Source organism: Capra hircus, chromosome 19, assembly GCF_001704415.2.
Source record: "Capra hircus breed San Clemente chromosome 19, ASM170441v1, whole genome shotgun sequence".
NCBI classification, from domain to species: domain Eukaryota; kingdom Metazoa; phylum Chordata; class Mammalia; order Artiodactyla; family Bovidae; genus Capra; species Capra hircus.
In genome coordinates, this window is record NC_030826.1 from 25,503,107 (window position 1) to 25,519,942 (window position 16,836).

The 16,836-nt window shown below is 53.0% G+C and overlaps 1 protein-coding gene across 3 annotated transcripts in view; it reads right to left on the bottom strand.

Moving 5' to 3' along the window:
* WSCD1 (WSC domain containing 1) overlaps window positions 1-8,855 on the bottom strand; it is a 44,713-nt gene extending 35,858 nt beyond the window's left edge. Inside the window, exon 1 of one of the 3 annotated variants that reach the window (XM_018064455.1) lies at window positions 7,489-7,701. The gene's annotated coding sequence lies outside the window, so the exon portion shown is untranslated. Of the gene's footprint in view, window positions 1-6,997; window positions 7,232-7,488; window positions 7,702-8,711 lie in introns of those variants that run through there. The other 2 variants (XM_018064457.1, XM_018064456.1) reach the window with 2 other exon arrangements.

Consider the following 16,836-nt stretch of genomic DNA (forward strand, 5'->3'; position numbering starts at 1 on the left):
GCAGCGGGGTGAGGTGTGGTCAGCGCTGATCATTCTGGAATTGAGTGATCACACCTGGGTTCGCCAAGGCACCCCCCCCACCCCCGCTCTCCACCAGGTTCTTTCTGGAGCCACCCCTTCCCACTGGGGCCCTCCCCTAGTCTGGGGAGGTGGACACTGGGCAAGGGGGCAGGGGACAGCTGCTTTCAGGCCAGAGCTTCACGACCCCTGCTTCTGATAAGACAGGCTGCCACTCTGAACTTTTCACATTGCAAAGCTGATTCCTAGCCCAGAATACCTGCCGCTGCCTGGATGGGGGTGGGGAGTGGGACCATGTAAACCCACAGTATTAGCAACCTGTCCCCTGGCCCAGGCTTCTGCTCGGCAATCGTCCCCCACTCTCTGCCACTCTCACCTCTCCCCCAGGACACAGACAACATCTGATTTATCATCACATCCCCAGATCCTAGCACGCAGCCTGCAGTGCCTATAAATGTCTGTTGAGTGACTGTATGGAAAAAAGCCTGGAGGGTGGGGGGAGGGGGTGCTGAGTCAAGCCCAGCATCTGCACAAGGACTCAGAGCCAAGCCACAAGGCAGCTGAAGAACAGAAGCAGCCAACCCCTGGGGAGGCGGGTATATCTAGCCACTACCTGTCAGCTGTGCCCACTGCACCCCAAAGCCAGGAGGCCCTCCATGAGAGCAAACCCACCTTGAGCAAGTCACCGAATGGGTGGCACCTCAGGCTACCCATCTGTGAAATGGGGGTTAATCAGCATTGTCGTGGAACCAAATGAGAGAGGAAACCTCTTACCTACAGCCAGTGGCAAAGGAAGCAAACTTGGAAACTCCTTGGAGGAGAGGCCTGCAGCAGTGAGCTGTGGGGGACATCAGCCACCTTCACCTCCAGTTAGCCTCCAACTCCCTGGGGTGGGACCCATTCTTACCTGCAGCTCCCTCCATGCTAAGATAGGTGTTAGCAAACTGCTTGCTATTTCTTTCTTTTTGAATACTTATTTATTGCCGCACCAAGAGGCACGTGGGGTCTTAGCTCACCGCTAAGAGATTGAACCTGTGCTCCTCGTACTGGAAGTGTGGAGTCTTAACCACTGGACTGCCAGAGAAGCCCATGTTTGTTTTTTCAATGCTGAAGAATCTGCCTGCAATGCAGGAGACCTGGGTTTGGTCTCTGAGTTGGGAAGTCCCCCTGGAAAAGGAAATGGCAACCCACTCCTGTATTCTTGCCTGGAGAATCCCATGAACAGTGGAGCCTGGCATCACAGTCCATGGGATCGCAAAGAATCAGACACAACTGAGCGATTAACACTTCCATCCCTCTTCTTTTGCAGCGTTTAGTAATTAGGCTACACGGGGTTGTGTGTTTCATCTGTACCATCTCATTTACTCCATATCTCCCATCGAGGGGGATAACCTGATCACTCCCATTTAAGAGCCTGGGTCTCTAAAGCTCAGCTGGTCAAGGCCAGACAAACCAGGGCCAGGATTCAGACCCCAGCTCCCTGCTTCCAGAGCCCACCCTGTGTCCACTCAGCTGCCTGCCTCTCTCCCCACCCCAGCTTCAAAGGAGGCAAGATGAAATCCTGAAAGGGGGTTGGTATGCCTCCATCAGATCTCTTTGAAAACATGCCAGGATGAAGCTCCCAGGCATGGTGCCACACACAGAGCACCCCCCCAGCCAGACCTTCCCAACGCTGCCATGTGGTGACAGCCCCAGCCTCCTGACCCCTCCCCTCCTCTGCAGGTCTGGGCCGTTTTCCCCCCGAGGCATGCTTCCCATGTGACACCTCCCATCTGGGAACCATGCAAAGTGCTTCAGAAGAATGATGGGGGGGCAGGGGACCCCCACTCCTGCCTGAGACCCCAGGCTTCTCAGGAGGGAAGGGGCACCAAGGAGGCACACAGCCTCAGGCTGGACAAGGTGGACACCAGATGCTTGCCTGGGGGTCTGCCAGAGGCCCAAAAGCCACCCCAGAGGAGACCAGGGCCCAGGGGAGGGAGACCCTCAGCTTCTTCCAAGGAATGAGAAGAGAACATTGGGACAGGGAGGCTTCTTGGGGGGCGGGGTCTCTGGGAGGGAGCAGGAGCCTAGTACAGGTGAGGACACAGACAACTTGAGCTGTTCCTTTGTTGCCATCTGGACCCCAGGTGGCAGCCATGGCTCCATTTGAAGCGGGGCGGGGGTGCAGGGGGCGTTGGGCAGATGGCACCAGGCTGAGATTTCCACAGGATTGAACAAAGGAGCAGTGGTGACAGCCAGGAGAGGACAGAAGGCAGCCACTGTGGCCTGAGGGCTGGAGAAAGAGCTCAGAGAGGGCCCAGGCCTGACCAGTAGCCACTGGGGTTTAGGCACATGACTCTACCACACCACCCCGCCCCCACCAGAGAGGACAGACAGGGAAGGAGAGAACACCAGTAGCCTTGGGAACACCAGGGCCACTGCTGTGCGGGCTGTGACTATCTGGGGATCCAGAGCCGCACGCTCTTAGCTGGGTGAGCCCCAAACACAAGAAACAGGGGACCCACATGTTGCTCCTGCAGACAAGGAGATGGGCATTCGTGGTCCAGCAGCTCAGAGCCCCAGCCTCCATGATTGGTAGGAGGGTGCCTCAGCCTCTAAACTTCAGCAAAGCCCCACTGAGAGCCTCCAGCTGGGCCCAGTGCTATGAATTAGCACCCCTCCCCGTTTCTTCCCGCCCTCAACCCCTGCCACTGCCCTGCCCAGGCTCAATGCCTGTCATCTGGACACTGTCCCCCTCTCCCAGAGGCTGCCCTCTCCCAGCAGCCTCACAAAGAGATCTTTCTAACGCCAAGAAAGAGCACAGCTCCAGGCTGCAATGGCTCTCCAGGACTCAGATGACCAAGTTCAAGCCCCTTAGCCTGGTACTCACTGGCCCTTCCTGGGTCGGTCTCCCAGCAAACTCCTTTCAGTATTCCTTCCAGAACTTTACACCCCACTGGCCAGCATGTGATGCTTCAAGCCCCCTTACACATACTCTTCCGTCGGCCAGGAATGGGTGCCCTGTCTTGTGGCTCAGAAATGCTTTGCGGCCACCAACCTCAGCTCCAATGCCACCTTCTCCATGAAGCCTTCCTGATCCCCAGAGCAGAGCTGCTCTCAGAGCTCAACGGGGAGGCTGGATGCTCAGGTGACGTGTCCTGCCTTGAGTCCCAGGTACACTGTCCGCTTCTCCTCCCAGACTATGGGCCCCTCATAGACACAGGCGGTGCCTGTGGGGTACAGGGCAGACCCCAGAAATCTGTGCCCATGGGTCACCCTCCCTCCAGTGCTCAGGGCCACACTGCCCTCACCTCCAGGTCCCAAGGCTCTGGGTCTTGGACGCTCAGAAAGAGAACAAAGGACCCACTAACCAGAGATCTGCTGGGCCCTGGGATGGGACAAGGTTTGGGAAATGGGAATGCAGTGGGGTCCCTGCCTTTGAAGAGGCAAATCTTTTGATCTTCTGAACTTCAGAACTTAAGGGAAAAGTTCCAGATTAAGAAGTGGTGCTTAAAAGGTATAAAGCATAATACTAAGGTCAAAACTCCAGTCAAAGCAAAGCAGGTAGTGGGAGGGGGGATTCTTCCAGTAAACTCAGTGCTCTGGATAGGGAAGACCCTCTGGAGAAGGGAAGGGTTCAGACAAAAAAGACTAAATCTGTATGTACCACATTAGAGACTGCAAGACTGCTTTCACACACTCTCAAGCGTGCTGAAAGAATCAACGGATCATCAAATGAATGAGTGATCTTCCCATAAACTTGTGAGGTCAAAATCATTACCATCTCCATCATGGACAGGCAGAATCTGAGACAGAGAGAGAGGCCCAATTAACTTGACCAAAGACAAACAGTTATTGCTAGGCTGAACTCAAGTTTTCAGATTCCAGGTTTGCGATATCATCTACCATATCACGTGGCCTTCCTTCATCCATCCAACTCCACCCACTCCTCCAGACACTCAGCTAGGGGCCAGGGCTGCAAAGAAAGGACACCTCCATGGTGGGTAGCATCTCCCCTTTTTAGTTGGTTGGTCTGGAGCCCAACCCACTCTTGCAAGAGCCAATTACAGGCTCTTTTAGGCTATCTCTGGGCCACCTCTTTGGTAGAACCCTATTTTGTTCCTGTGTTTGGATGTTTCTTCCACTGAGTGGCAAACTCTTGAGGGTTGTCCAGACCTCACTCAGTGATTTGGATAAATCTGGGCAAGTGGGTGGAGCATCCAGCCACAGTTAGCCTCACCCTCCTCTGGCTCTGTGCCTGAAGTCACTGGGATGGGGGACTTATGCTGGGGGGAACACCTTGGACCCTCCTGTCCTCAGCAGGACAGAAGGACCCTCCTGGCCCCCTCATGAGTTTTCAACAGTAAGAGACAGAGAATCGAAGTGGAGGAGGAAAGCTTTAATGGCTACCAAGAGGCTCACAGTATTTGAAGCCGCATATGGTTAACCCAGCCCATTCTTCCAACCACTCTCACATCCACCCTAGGAAATACAGTTCCTCCCTATGTTCCCCAAAAGAGCCACCCTTCGAACAACTTTCCAGGTGACATGTCAACATGTGTGTTGTGCTCAGTCGTGTCCGACTCTTTGTGACCCCAAAGACTGCAGCCCGCCAGGTTTTTCTGTCAATGAAATTTTGCAGGCAAGAATACTGGAGTGGTTTGCCATTTCCAACTCCAAGGGCTCTTCCTGACCCAGGAATCCAATCCAGTGTCTCTAGTGTCTCCTGCACGGGCAGGCAGGTTCTTTACCACGCCACCACCTGATACGTCCACATGCTGATTACTAAAGCCGAGAGGAGAGATTTAAAACAGCAGAGTGAAAAGAAGCCCAGGGAGAAGATTGTCCAAGGCCAAGTTCCAGCTCTCACTCCCCAGATGAGCAGGGCCTGCCTCCATCCCAGTTCTGTTCCTGCTGGTGGGTCTGATCATCACTCACATCCTATGGATAAAGGTCTAAACACTGAGCTGTATTTCTGCTTTGCAAATAAGATCATCTATAGACACAGAAGGCAATGGCACCCCACTCCAGTACTCTTGTCTGGAAAATCCCATGGTTGGAGGAGCCTGGTAGACTACAATCCATGGAGTCACAAAGAGTCGGACACAACTGAGTGACTTCACTTTCACTTTTCACTTTCATGCATTGGAGAAGGAAATGGCAACCCACTCCAGCGCTCTTGCCTGGAGAATCCCAGGGATGGTGGAGTCTGGTGGGCTGCTGTCTATGGGGTTGCACAGTCGGACATGACTGAAGCAACTTAGCAGCAGCAGCAGCATAGACACAGAGAACACACTACGGACACCAAGTGGGGAAGCGAGGTGAGAAGAATTGGGAGATCGGGATGGACATATAGACATGATTGACACTACGTATACAACAGATAACTAATGGGAACCTACCATAGAGCTCAAGGAACTCTACTCAGTGCTCTGTGGTGACCAAAATGGAAAGGAACTCCAAAAAAGAGGGGGGATACATTTATAGCTGATTCACTTTGCTGTACAGCAGAACTAACACAATATTGTAAAGCAACCATACTCCAATAGAAACTGATTGAAAAATTAAAAAATAAACACGGAACTGCCCCAGAGTCCTTTGCCCTGGCCTCAGTGAAGCTCCAGATGGAGAATCCGGGGGACTGGCCTCGCCAGGGCTGACTGGGGTCTGAGCCGGATGGAAGCACAAGCCAGGTGCGTCTATAGAGAAACATACCTTCCCAAGAAGCACTGCTCAGACACAGTTCAGTCCTAGCCTGGAGGCTCTGGGGTGCCTGTTGAGGCAGACTCTACAGTGCTCCGAGGGCTCAGACTTAAGCAGCCAACTGGTGGCCCACAATATCCACTTCTGCCTGACTAGGCAGACAGGAGGGAAGGGGCAGGGGGCAGGCCATCTGCTTCATCCAGGCGTCTCTTCACTTCCAGCCAGACACACAGGACACAGGACAGCACCCCACAGGGCTCCAAGTGGAATAAAGGAACCCCTCACCCCAAAATAAAGCATGCTTCCAGAGGAGCTGTGGAAATAGTCCTGCTGAAGACCAGAGGATGCAGCGGCAGGGGAGGGCCAGGGGGGCTTCTCCGCGAGGAAGATGAAGGCTGCCAGGCTAACCCCACCAGCCCAGCTGTCGGCCAAGCTTCCTTTAGCGAGTGTGCACAGGATATGAACACAACTGCTCTTCCCCCATGGAACCACTGGGCTCTGGGGGCAATCAATGGGCCCACCGGGTCATCATCTCCAAGGGACTTGTGAGGCCAGAGCTAAGTGTATGGGGAGGGTGGGGGCGGTGAGGGGAATACTGGAGAGAACCTCCCCCGACCTTGCCCTCTCTCCAGCACTTGCAACCGCCAGGTCGAGGTTGCTGCAGACATAGCGCAGCAAACCAGCCCTCTGCTGCCTGTATTCCCCTCTCCACCAGCCCTCACTTCCTGTGCCTGAAAACCTAGGGGATCCAGAGGAGAAAAAGAAATAGTCACTCCCTCTCTCCATCTCTTGATCCCAACCATGGCGTTCCGACACGGGATAAGCCAAGCGCTCCATAAACTGAAGCCCGCCCTTCCAGCGAAAAGAGAGATGACAGAGTCTAATGTTGTTAGAAAAGTGCAGTGGAGTTCCGAGTCTGTCCATCTTGGGTGCTGCTGGGGACCAGGCGAGTGTGGGCAGCAGCGGGATCCCGGGGCAGGGCTGTGAGGCTGGAACCCTCACGTCCAGCCTTCCCAGTGCTCAGAGAAGGGTCAGAGGTCTCCCTCCCCGCCCCTGCCTCCCCACTGGGCGAGCCGGCACCGAGCAGGCATCATTCGTGGGCACAGATGCTCTGGGAAAACAGACACCCGGGACGTTATCCGGAGCAGAGGACCACCCCCCCACCCACTCCCCGCCCCGGAGGCTTCCCCGGAGAAACGAAACACCGCAATTAGCAGCCTCCAGTCATGAATTTCCGTCTACACTTAGGAAGATGCAAAAGCTCTACTTAGGGTAATTTTCCGGACAAAATACGTACGTTTCGCCTTTGCCCATGCCTCCGTTCAAGTTCACCAAGAGACGGAGAAAAACCTCCGCTGACCGGAAACCTGGCGTGCTGGCAGAACGAAGGGAGCTGCCGCTAGGTAAACGTCTCCTCTTAGAAAAGGCAGTGCGCACCCCAAATCCTGTCCTCACCCCTTCCCCGGGCCCGGATCCAAGGCTCCATCCCGGAAAACGGACAGTCTCTGAGGATTCCAAGGCGGGTACGCGGCTCGGGAAACTGCCTTGAGCACCCCCGCCCCATCCCGCTCGTCCGAAACCTCCCTCCACCCAAGCGCACACACTCCCGGGCGAAGCCGCCCCGGCCCCGCGAGAGGCACCCTCCGCCAGCGCGCCCCGAGCCGGAGCAGGTGCAGCCCCGCCGCGCTCCCGGCCGTGTCTACACAAACTTGTTAGCCCGCGGCTGGGGAAACCCTGCCCGCAGCCCGCGCAGGGGTCCCGGCTGGAGCACCCGGAGACTGCACTCACCCACGCGATCGCGGCCGGCTGGGGCGCCCGCTCCCCGCCTCCCCGGGGCGCTGAGCCCGCAGCCCCGCAGTGCCCGGAGCCTAGGCGCCCCCGGCGCCCGCACGCCCCCGGGTGGCCCGCGGCGAGGAGCGGCCCAATGCGCCCCGGGCACAGGGCGCCGCCGCCTGGCTCCCCGGGCTGCGGACGTCCGGGCTGAGCCGCGGCGGCAGAGCTAGCGGGCGCCGAGCGGGCAGCGGGGCGAGCGGGCGAGCGGGCGCCCGGCTCTGCACATGCTCACTCGCGCGGCCCGGGGACAGCGGCCGGCCGCCGCCGGGTCCTAGAGGCGACCGTCCTCCCGCCGCCCGTGGGAGGGGTCGCCCAGGTCCTGGGGACCAGCCCACCCGGCGCAGCCACACTCGCAGCTGGGAAGCAGAGTCGCAGGCACCCACTCCCATACACACACTCCCATACACACACAAAGAGCCTCCCTTGCTGTAATACACACCAGGTTAATGCATTAGCGCTCACACCAACACATGTCTACACAGACACACTGGGCACTGCCACATAGAGGAACACACTCCCACACTCGCCCAAACACACGGGGACGCACAGTGATGCAGACACACTGAGCCACTGCTTCACAGACACTCTGACACCCACACTCACACACGCAACACACACAAACACAGGGCTCTGTCCTGGGACACTGACAGCCACCCAGTTTGTAGCACTCTGATACCAACCCGCAGAGGCAGACAGACAGACATTGGATCACTGTCCCATGCAGAGCTAGACACTAGCGTTCACATCCTTATGCACACACACACACATGCACTCTGAGACAGTCTCCCACAGATCGCTACCCCACGAGTACACTGACACCATCTCCCATACCCACACACTCAGGGCTCTACCACCAACCACTGCACTGCCCCACACAGACCTACAGTGACAGACCCACACCGAGGTGTAGTGATCTACACACCGGAGTCCACTGACACACACCCTGCTGTGTAGAGAGTCATACTGGCCATTGGCCCACAGACCCCCTGAGGTGGATAGGCACTGATACAGACACACAGGTATACAGCCACACTGCTACACACCCATCCCCTTTATAAAATAAGGACTGGATCCAACCTTTAGGATTCTCCCTCCATGCCCCACTCCTGCTCCTCAGAAGTCCCCAGGCCACCGTGCTGCCCCTGCGCTGCCAGGCACATCCTTGGCCCTTGTCTCACCTGGGGCTGGCTGCTGAGATGCTCCGAAGGAAGACTGGGGACCAGCAGAGGCTGCAGAAACAGGTGGCGCTGGCATGGCTCTAAGCAGGTCTTCCTGAAAGGGAGTTGCATGCCTCCGACTCCCGCTAGGGGCAGCACTGCTTGGCAAGGCTGGGAGGAGCTGTTTTCAACAGGTGGAGGGCAGGCGGGGAGAGGATTAGCTCGGGAACCAGTCGGAGCCCCGCTTTATGTAGGTCAGTCAAGTGGCATCCAGAGGGGAAAGGGAGGCGCTTAGGTTAGCCCGGCTAGTCAGGCCAAGTGCAGGAATTAGGAGAGTCAGCCCCCTCCCTGGGATGAAGGTGGGGAGTGCTGGGGCCTGGGAGGATCTGGAGGAGGGAACAGGAAGTGAGGGGTGATGCTTTCAGGAAAGCCCCCATACACGTCTCTTTGAAGTGTGAATGTGTGTGTTGCTATTATTGTTGCTGTTGTTAAGTCACTCAGTCTTGTCGGACTATTTGCGACCAAGCTTCCCTATCCTTCGCCATTTCCCAGAGCTGGCTCAAGTTCATGTCCATTGTTGCTATTATTACCAACAACAATAATCCACTGTACATTTTTTGCATTGCGTTTTGATTTTCAAAGCACTCTCCAGGACAGCTACATCATTTGTGGGACCCAGTGCAAAATGAAAATGTGGGCCTTTGTTCAGGAATGGGTAAGAACTTCAGGAAAGGAGACCAAATGCATGAAACCCAGTGCAGAGCCCTTCTGAGCTCAGGCCCCATGCCCTGCATGGGTCTCATGCCAGTGGAGCTGGCCCTAACTCTTTCATGCCCTTGGTGCCCCCTTAGAACTCAAAATAAGTGGTGCATGTCTTCACCATCTTCACCTGCAAATTAGAGAAAATGCACCCATTCTTGGGCTTTTGTGAGGATCAAAGGAAATGCTTGGTGAGCTTGTAGCACTGTCTGCCACAGGATACACACGTAATGCCTTTTAGTAAACATGATATGAAGAGCTTTCTCCCAAGGCTTTGCTACGATCCAGAAATGCCACCTGTGCAACGGTCTCTTGATCCACGGGCTTACAGTACCTTCTCATCCTCCAAATGTCACCTCCCCAGAGGCCTGCCCAGACATCCCAGGCTGCATAAAGCATACTCCGTCCTCATCTTGTGGATTTACTTGCTTATTGTCTGTCTTCTCCCAGACCTTCCCAGCCCCCACAGCTAGAATTTCAGCCCCCGCAAAGCCAGGAAAATTCTCATCTCATTCAGAACTATATTCTTAGTGTCTAGCTTAATTCTTGGCACATAGGCACGCCCACCACATATTTACTAGATAAATAATTAACTGGTTTTTAAAAAGGCAATATGCATGATGTATTTTTAAGGAACCCAAACAGTTTCCCAATAGTCTCCATGTGTCTTCCCAAGAACTCAGAGACTGCTTATTCCTCTTCAGGTCACAGACAGATCCACGTTTGTGACCAACCACTTTATAATGGTTCGTTGGGTTCTACTGGCCAGCAGGGAGACCAGGATGGAGTGCGTGGATGGCACATGGTCTCTCATCCCCCTGCCAGGGGCCTATGGTGGGTTATGGAAGCAGGTGCCCTTCCAGTACCTGCCAGCATCTGCATCTGAACACCCTCCTCCTTTGACTACATAGCTCTTGGCTGCTGCTCCATCAGGACCCTGGCAGGTGACATGGGCTTGACCATCTCAGGGTAGCCTGTGAAGGTTGCCTTTTGCTCCTGGTGGAGCCCTGCATCATTGGAAAATGCATCATTCAGAGACCCAGAGAACCTTTGGCAACATCTGAAAAGATGAGGATGCAGTTTCTTCTTTCCTCCTTTGCTTTTATTCCCCTGTGGTGCTGTGACTGGTGCCCCCTCTGTGCACTCAGACCTGAAACTGGCTTCGCCACTTTGCTATGCTGCCTATTTACCTGCTCTCTCCCATGAGCACGCCACAGAGGCTTAAATATGCCTCTGCGAAGACGCCAGCGACACAGATGGTAATTGTACCCCCTGCTGAGCTGTGTCTGCAGATATCAGAGTGTGAGGTGGGAAGGGTGGGGATCTGCACCCGCTGCCTGGCAAGGGAGGACAGGTCTGGTCTGGGAGCAGCTGGACTTCTTAGGTAGGCGCCACAGGTGCCCTGAAAGTTTCAGGAATCCAGAGGCAGCTGGCATCAAAATGAGGAGGAAGCCTGAGTCCCATTTTTTTCTTTTAAAAAAAAATATTCGTTATTTATTTCTTTTTTTATAAATAAAGAAATATGCTGGGTCTTAGTTGTGGCATGCAGTATCTTTTAGCTGCAGCATGTGGGATATAGTTCCCTAACTAGGGATCGAACCCGGGCCCCCTGCACGAGTCTTAGCCACTGGACTACCAGGGTAGTCCCCCAAATTCCTTGTCTGACTAGACTAGAATAAGCTGTGTGACCTCATGCTGAACTTACCTTCTTTTGTCCTGGTTTGCCTTTCTGTAAAATGGGCGGTCATCTAATTCATAGGTGAAGGGCCTTGCTTTGAGCGAGGCATGGGAACGAAATGAGAGTGCTTTGAAGTCAAGTTCTGCTTCTCTGGTTGGGCAAAAGAAATCATTTTGCCCAGATGTAATTTTTTAATCTGCAAAATGGGGAACGAGTCCGCTTTCTGCTGCAGAGTTCCTGGCACAGGGTAATATATTCAGTAAGTGACGACATGAATGATTCTTCCAACTGGTGGTATGATGACAATTCTACCTGGCCGTGGTGTGGTGTGGGGTCTGATGTTGCAGGCCCTGGCCAAGAGTGTGTAGGATTCAGTTTAGAACTGCCTGACCCTGTGACCCTTTCTGTCTGCAATGGGCTGGGGCTGGGGAACAGAAAGCACTGAAGGATCACCAGCCAAGGACAGAGGTCTGACAGGTTAGACGCAGAGCTCACGGGCTCAGTTATCAGCCAGAGGGTTGTGAGGGTGCTGGGGCAGGAAGTCGGCTCTGGTGGAGAGGGTGGCAGAGTGGATTCCGTCTCTGCTCCTCCTGCCTGGTGTGCACATGCGTGCTGAGCAGAGGAAGCACCCTGTCTTTGCTCCATTTTTATGAGCTTCTCTGTAAGTCATTCATCAAAGGCCTTGAACTTGGAAACTGTCATTTAAGAAAAGCTGCTGGAGCACCTCAAGCAGATGGCAGTGATTCAAGAGGAGATGGGTTCATGTTAATGAACTTCTTATTTGGGAATAATTTTAGATTTCCAGAAAAGTTGCAAAGATAGCAACGCATTCTTGTCTGCCCCTCGCTTAGTTTTCCCTATTGTTAATGTTTTATAGGGCTTTCCCTGTGGCTCAGCTGGTAAAGAATCCACCTTCAGTGCAGGAGACATCGGAGACATGGGTTCAACCCCTGGGTTGAGAAGATCCCCTGGAACAGGAAATGGCACCCCATTCCAATATTCTTGCCTGGAAAACCCCACAGACAGAGGAGCCTGGCAGGCTATAGTTCATGCGATTGCAGAGTCGGACACGACTAAAGTGACTTAACACAATATCTTATGTGACAAGGTACCTTGCTCAAAGCTGAGAATTTCAGCTTGGCACGCTGCTCGCTATTGACTGGACTCCGGACTTGACTTGTGTTTCACCAGTTTCTTCTTTCCTCATGCATGTCCTCTTTCTGTTTCAGATTCTATTCAGGGTCCAGGGTACCGCATTGTGTTTAGTTATCCCTCTCCCCAGTCTCTTCTGTTCTGCGACAGTTTCTCATTCTTTCCTTGACTTTCATGACCTTGACAGTCCTGAGAAATACTGGCCAGGTACCCTGTGAAATGTCCAGAGGGCTCCATTCAAATGGGACATCTCAGACTAGAAGGGTTTTTGAACCTGGTGGCATTAGGTGGCTATTTTTTTTTTTAATCTACATTGAACTTGCTACAGTATTGCCTCTGTTTTATGTTTTGGTTTTTTTGGCTATGACGCATGTGAGGTATTAATTCCCCAACCAGGGACTGAACCCACATGCCCTGCATTGGAAGGTGAAGTCTTAACCGCTGGACCACCGGGAAGTCCCTCATGCGACTATTGATACCATCTCTATGTGTGAGCCTGTTATGGTCCATTACAAGAGACCTGGTCAGCATCCTAGGGAAAGAAGACGAGGAGAGGCCACCATGGAGGAAATTTCGACAGGATAGGGGCTGGCAGATGGCTAGTGGCTGGAGGAAATACAACATCAAGTTCCAAATGTAATGACTGGCTGATTCCCGTTCCTGATATGCAGGGTCTGCTCATTATCTGCATTTCTCTTCAATCTGAGTGTCCTGGCCGCACAGAACATGTCACTGGGGAAGGAGAGCTACTGCCCTGAAACTCCCACTCCAGCCCTGCCCCTTCCATCCCCCCACTCGCATGGGGCCCATGTTCATCCGCTTACACAGCTGGCCATCTCCCTTCACCTCAACCTGATTGAAAACAGCACATCGGTGGTAATAGCCACAGTAAAGTCTCCATAAACATCTTCATCAAGGGAAATTAATCCTTTGTATGGAAATATTTTTAAGAACAAGAAACACACAGACTTAACAGAATAAGTTATGCCGGGGGAAGAATGGGAGAGACAGTTAAGAAGTTTAGGATGGACATGTACACACTGCTATATTTAAATGGATAGCCAACAAGGACCTACTGTATAGCACATGGAAATCTTCTCAATGTTATGTGGCCACCTGGATGGGGGTGAGTTTGGAGGAGAATGGATACATGTGTACCTATAGCCTAGTCCCTTCACTGTTCACCTGAAATTATCACAACATTGTTAATTGGCTATATCCCAATACAAAATAAAAAGTTTAATAAAAGAAAGAGAAACATGTTTGGTTCATTCCAATCCCTTTCTCTCCCTCCCCTTTGTAGGGATTTCTATTAGAGAACCTTAAACACAGCTGTGCTGCTATGCCAGAAAGTGGAGTGGCCACTTTAAGACCATGAGACGACAAGCCAATCCTCTATGTGGGGCAGAGCACAAAGACAGGAGAGACCCAGGTGTGAACCAATGGATGACCCCCTTCCCTGTGGACACATGTGAGAAAAATAAGATCTATTTGTATAGAAACACACCCTGATTTCTTACGTGCTTTTATCCTTCAAATTGTGAGCCGCCAATGTTCAGCATAGGAACAGCAAAGTCCTAATAACCAAGTTTGTGAACCAAGTGGGTAGAAATCTAAAGATCTTGCATATTTTGAGTTTCTCCCTTCTGGAAGTTTTGGTGTACAAGCAGGTGGATGAGTGGAAAGTGGGTGGAAGGGCTAGGGCTGTGCAGATGGACATAAGGAGAAGCAGGCAGACAGGAGGTGGAGGGTAAGCAGAAAGATTGGATTGTATAGATGCTGAGCTGAGCTCCATGACCGCAGGGAGCTCATTTGTCTTCAAGTTCATGGCTGTCACCCCAGCACCCTCTTGTCCCCTGCCCTGAATAGCCTCACTTACTCAAAGCCCCTTCACGTGGCAGCCCCGCCCCCATCTTGCCCAGGTCACCATCCACCCCTCTCCACCCTCCTCTGGCCCCCCACCTCGAGGTTTTCCCAAGCTCTTTGTCATCTCCCCCCATCAGCCTTTGTCATCCCATCTCTGCAGTCTACTCACCCTATCTCCTTTGCCTGGAATGCCCCTCTCCTCACAATCTGTTGCTCTTTCAGGGCCTGGAATAAACTCTGCCTCCTCCTTGAAGTCTTCCCAGATTGCACATCCAAATTTAATCTCTCACCCCTGCCCCCCCAATCAGTGTTCCCATAGCTTTGTGCTTGGGATAAAAACCAGGATGGAGAAATACAGAAGCCAAGTAGGAGGAGAAGGTGTGTGCACATGTGTGTGTGTGTGTGTGTGGCAGGGTTGGGGGGCAGGTGTGTAGAGCCATTCAGAGAGTTACTGCTGGAGGAAATATCTATATCACCACCTGTCTGCCACATGTGAGCATGACAAGGGAAGATGCTGTCACTTAGGAAGAATCATGGCTTGCTGGGTCCTATGCTAGGCATTTTGTATATGTTGATCATGTAATCCTCTTTACAACTCTATTAAACATGTACTGTTTTAGCCCCATTTTACAGATGAGAAGACTGAGGCTCAGAGGAATTAAGTGACTAAGCCAAAATCACATACCCAGAAAGCAAAAAGCTGGGTTGGAGTTCAGAGCTGGTTGGCCTCAAAGGGCCCCACCCCCATGGGCTCTAACTTGGTCACTCATGTCCACCCACCTGTCCATCCTCCCAACCCACCCAGGGGACACACAGGGACAGCCTCCTGCCCCTGCTCAGTCATCCCAAGGCCAACACACATGTGCTTGCCCTCCATCTCAGATTATGAAGGAATTCTCTGGGAAAGGTACTGCTGAGTTGTTACTAAAAGAGGACATAGTCAACGTCATGGCTAGAGCTCAGGGGATCATGGGAAGGGGGGAGGGGTGGAAGGAGGGAGGAAGAGCTGCTACTCTCCTAGAGATCGTTGAGTGGGATCAAGGAATCCTCTAGGAAGACAGAGAGAAAAGAGCTCCTTAGGAATGGAATTCCCAGCCCTATCCTGCATGCACCCTGGTGCCAGACACTCCAGATGTGTGGGCTCACCCACAGGAGGAAACTGTTCTATAATAGGACACACACGGGAGCGGAGCAAATTCGGCTGGATAAATAAAGTGTTCCCCCACGTTTCATCTAGTTCCTTCTGCTTCCTTTTATGTGTGTTTCCCAAGGGGAGCTGAGGGATAGGGGAACCAAGGGATAGAAGTGCTGAGAAGGAACAGAAATTCACTGGAGCAAGAAATTCACCAGTCTCTGGAAGAGCAGACAGATTCTGCCATTCACTAATCATGTGGTGTGTGTCCCTGAGCAATGTTCTTCACCTCTCAGAGCCTCAGTTTTCCCATCTGTAAAATGGAGATAATAAGAATGAGAGGAGAAAACATGTATGTTTGGGGGAGGAGGGAGTTGGTCCTGTGCTTCCCACCTTGCATGCACCAAGTTACTTTTTTTTTTTTCCTTTGGATGTGTTCTCACAATTTTTAGTCATATTTTTTTGGGGGGTATAAAGAATCCACCTGTAATGTAGGAGACCTGGGTTCAATCCCTGGGTTGGGAAGATCCCCTGGAGAAAGGCATGGCTACGCACTCCAGTATTCTTGCCTAGAGAATCCCAGGGACAGAGGCTACGGTCCATGGGGTCACAAAGAGGTGGACACAGCTGAGCAAAAAACACTTCCACTTCCACTTCTGAGACTAGACTTTGAAACTCGAAGGCAGAGGTCGTTCTAAAGTTCATGAAGGCTGCTTTCCCTGGATCTAGGACAGCACCTGCCATGGGGCAGGGAAAGATGAGAGGAGTGAATGATGCTTGGAGTGCCCTCTTACTTCTTGCTTCATCCAGGCCTTCTTAAATTGTACCTTAAGGCTGGGGTGTGCACCGGTGCCTGGGAGGGCAGAGAGCTGGAGGATGGTGGCTAAGGTTCGGATGCTGGTGGGGACCTGAGGACACTGAAAGTGTCTAATTCAGATTGTCCCTGCCGACCCTGCTTTCGCCAGTTGGAGCAGCTCAAGAGAGCAAGTATATTTTCGAAGAACAGGTGTTGAGACTGAGAAGACTTCAAAGAAGAAATGGTGATGGATGTAGGGGAAGTGGGTGGAGGGGAAAGGATACTTTAGGATGGGGAGGGGCCAGTGCAAGTTAGCTGAGACTAGGACAGCACACCTGGAGTGCTGAAGGGAAGGGGAGAAATTCTCTGTGGTTGGCAAACAGATGGGGGCAGGGAGTGTGTTAGGAGAACCTGAGAGAATTGGCCTTTATCCTGGAGCTAGGTGCTGAAGAGCCAGGGAAATTTTTCACCAGTGGGTAGAATCAGCGATATGGGGAAGGGGTAGGGAAGAGTGGGGTCCTGACCATCCTGACTGTCATCCCCAGGCCTGACTGTTACCATGGCAACCAATGGCGGGGAAAGCATGGAGAGAGATCTTTCTGTTTCTATACGTATGAGTTCGACCCGGATCATCTCAAGCTGAGTCTCAGACAAACAGCGGGTCCACCCGCTTCCCTTAGAGTCCCCAGGTGAAGAGGCCAACTCAACACTGCCAGCAAGCAAAGGCCTGGCTCGTGACCCCAGGGCCTCTCCTGGTCCCCCT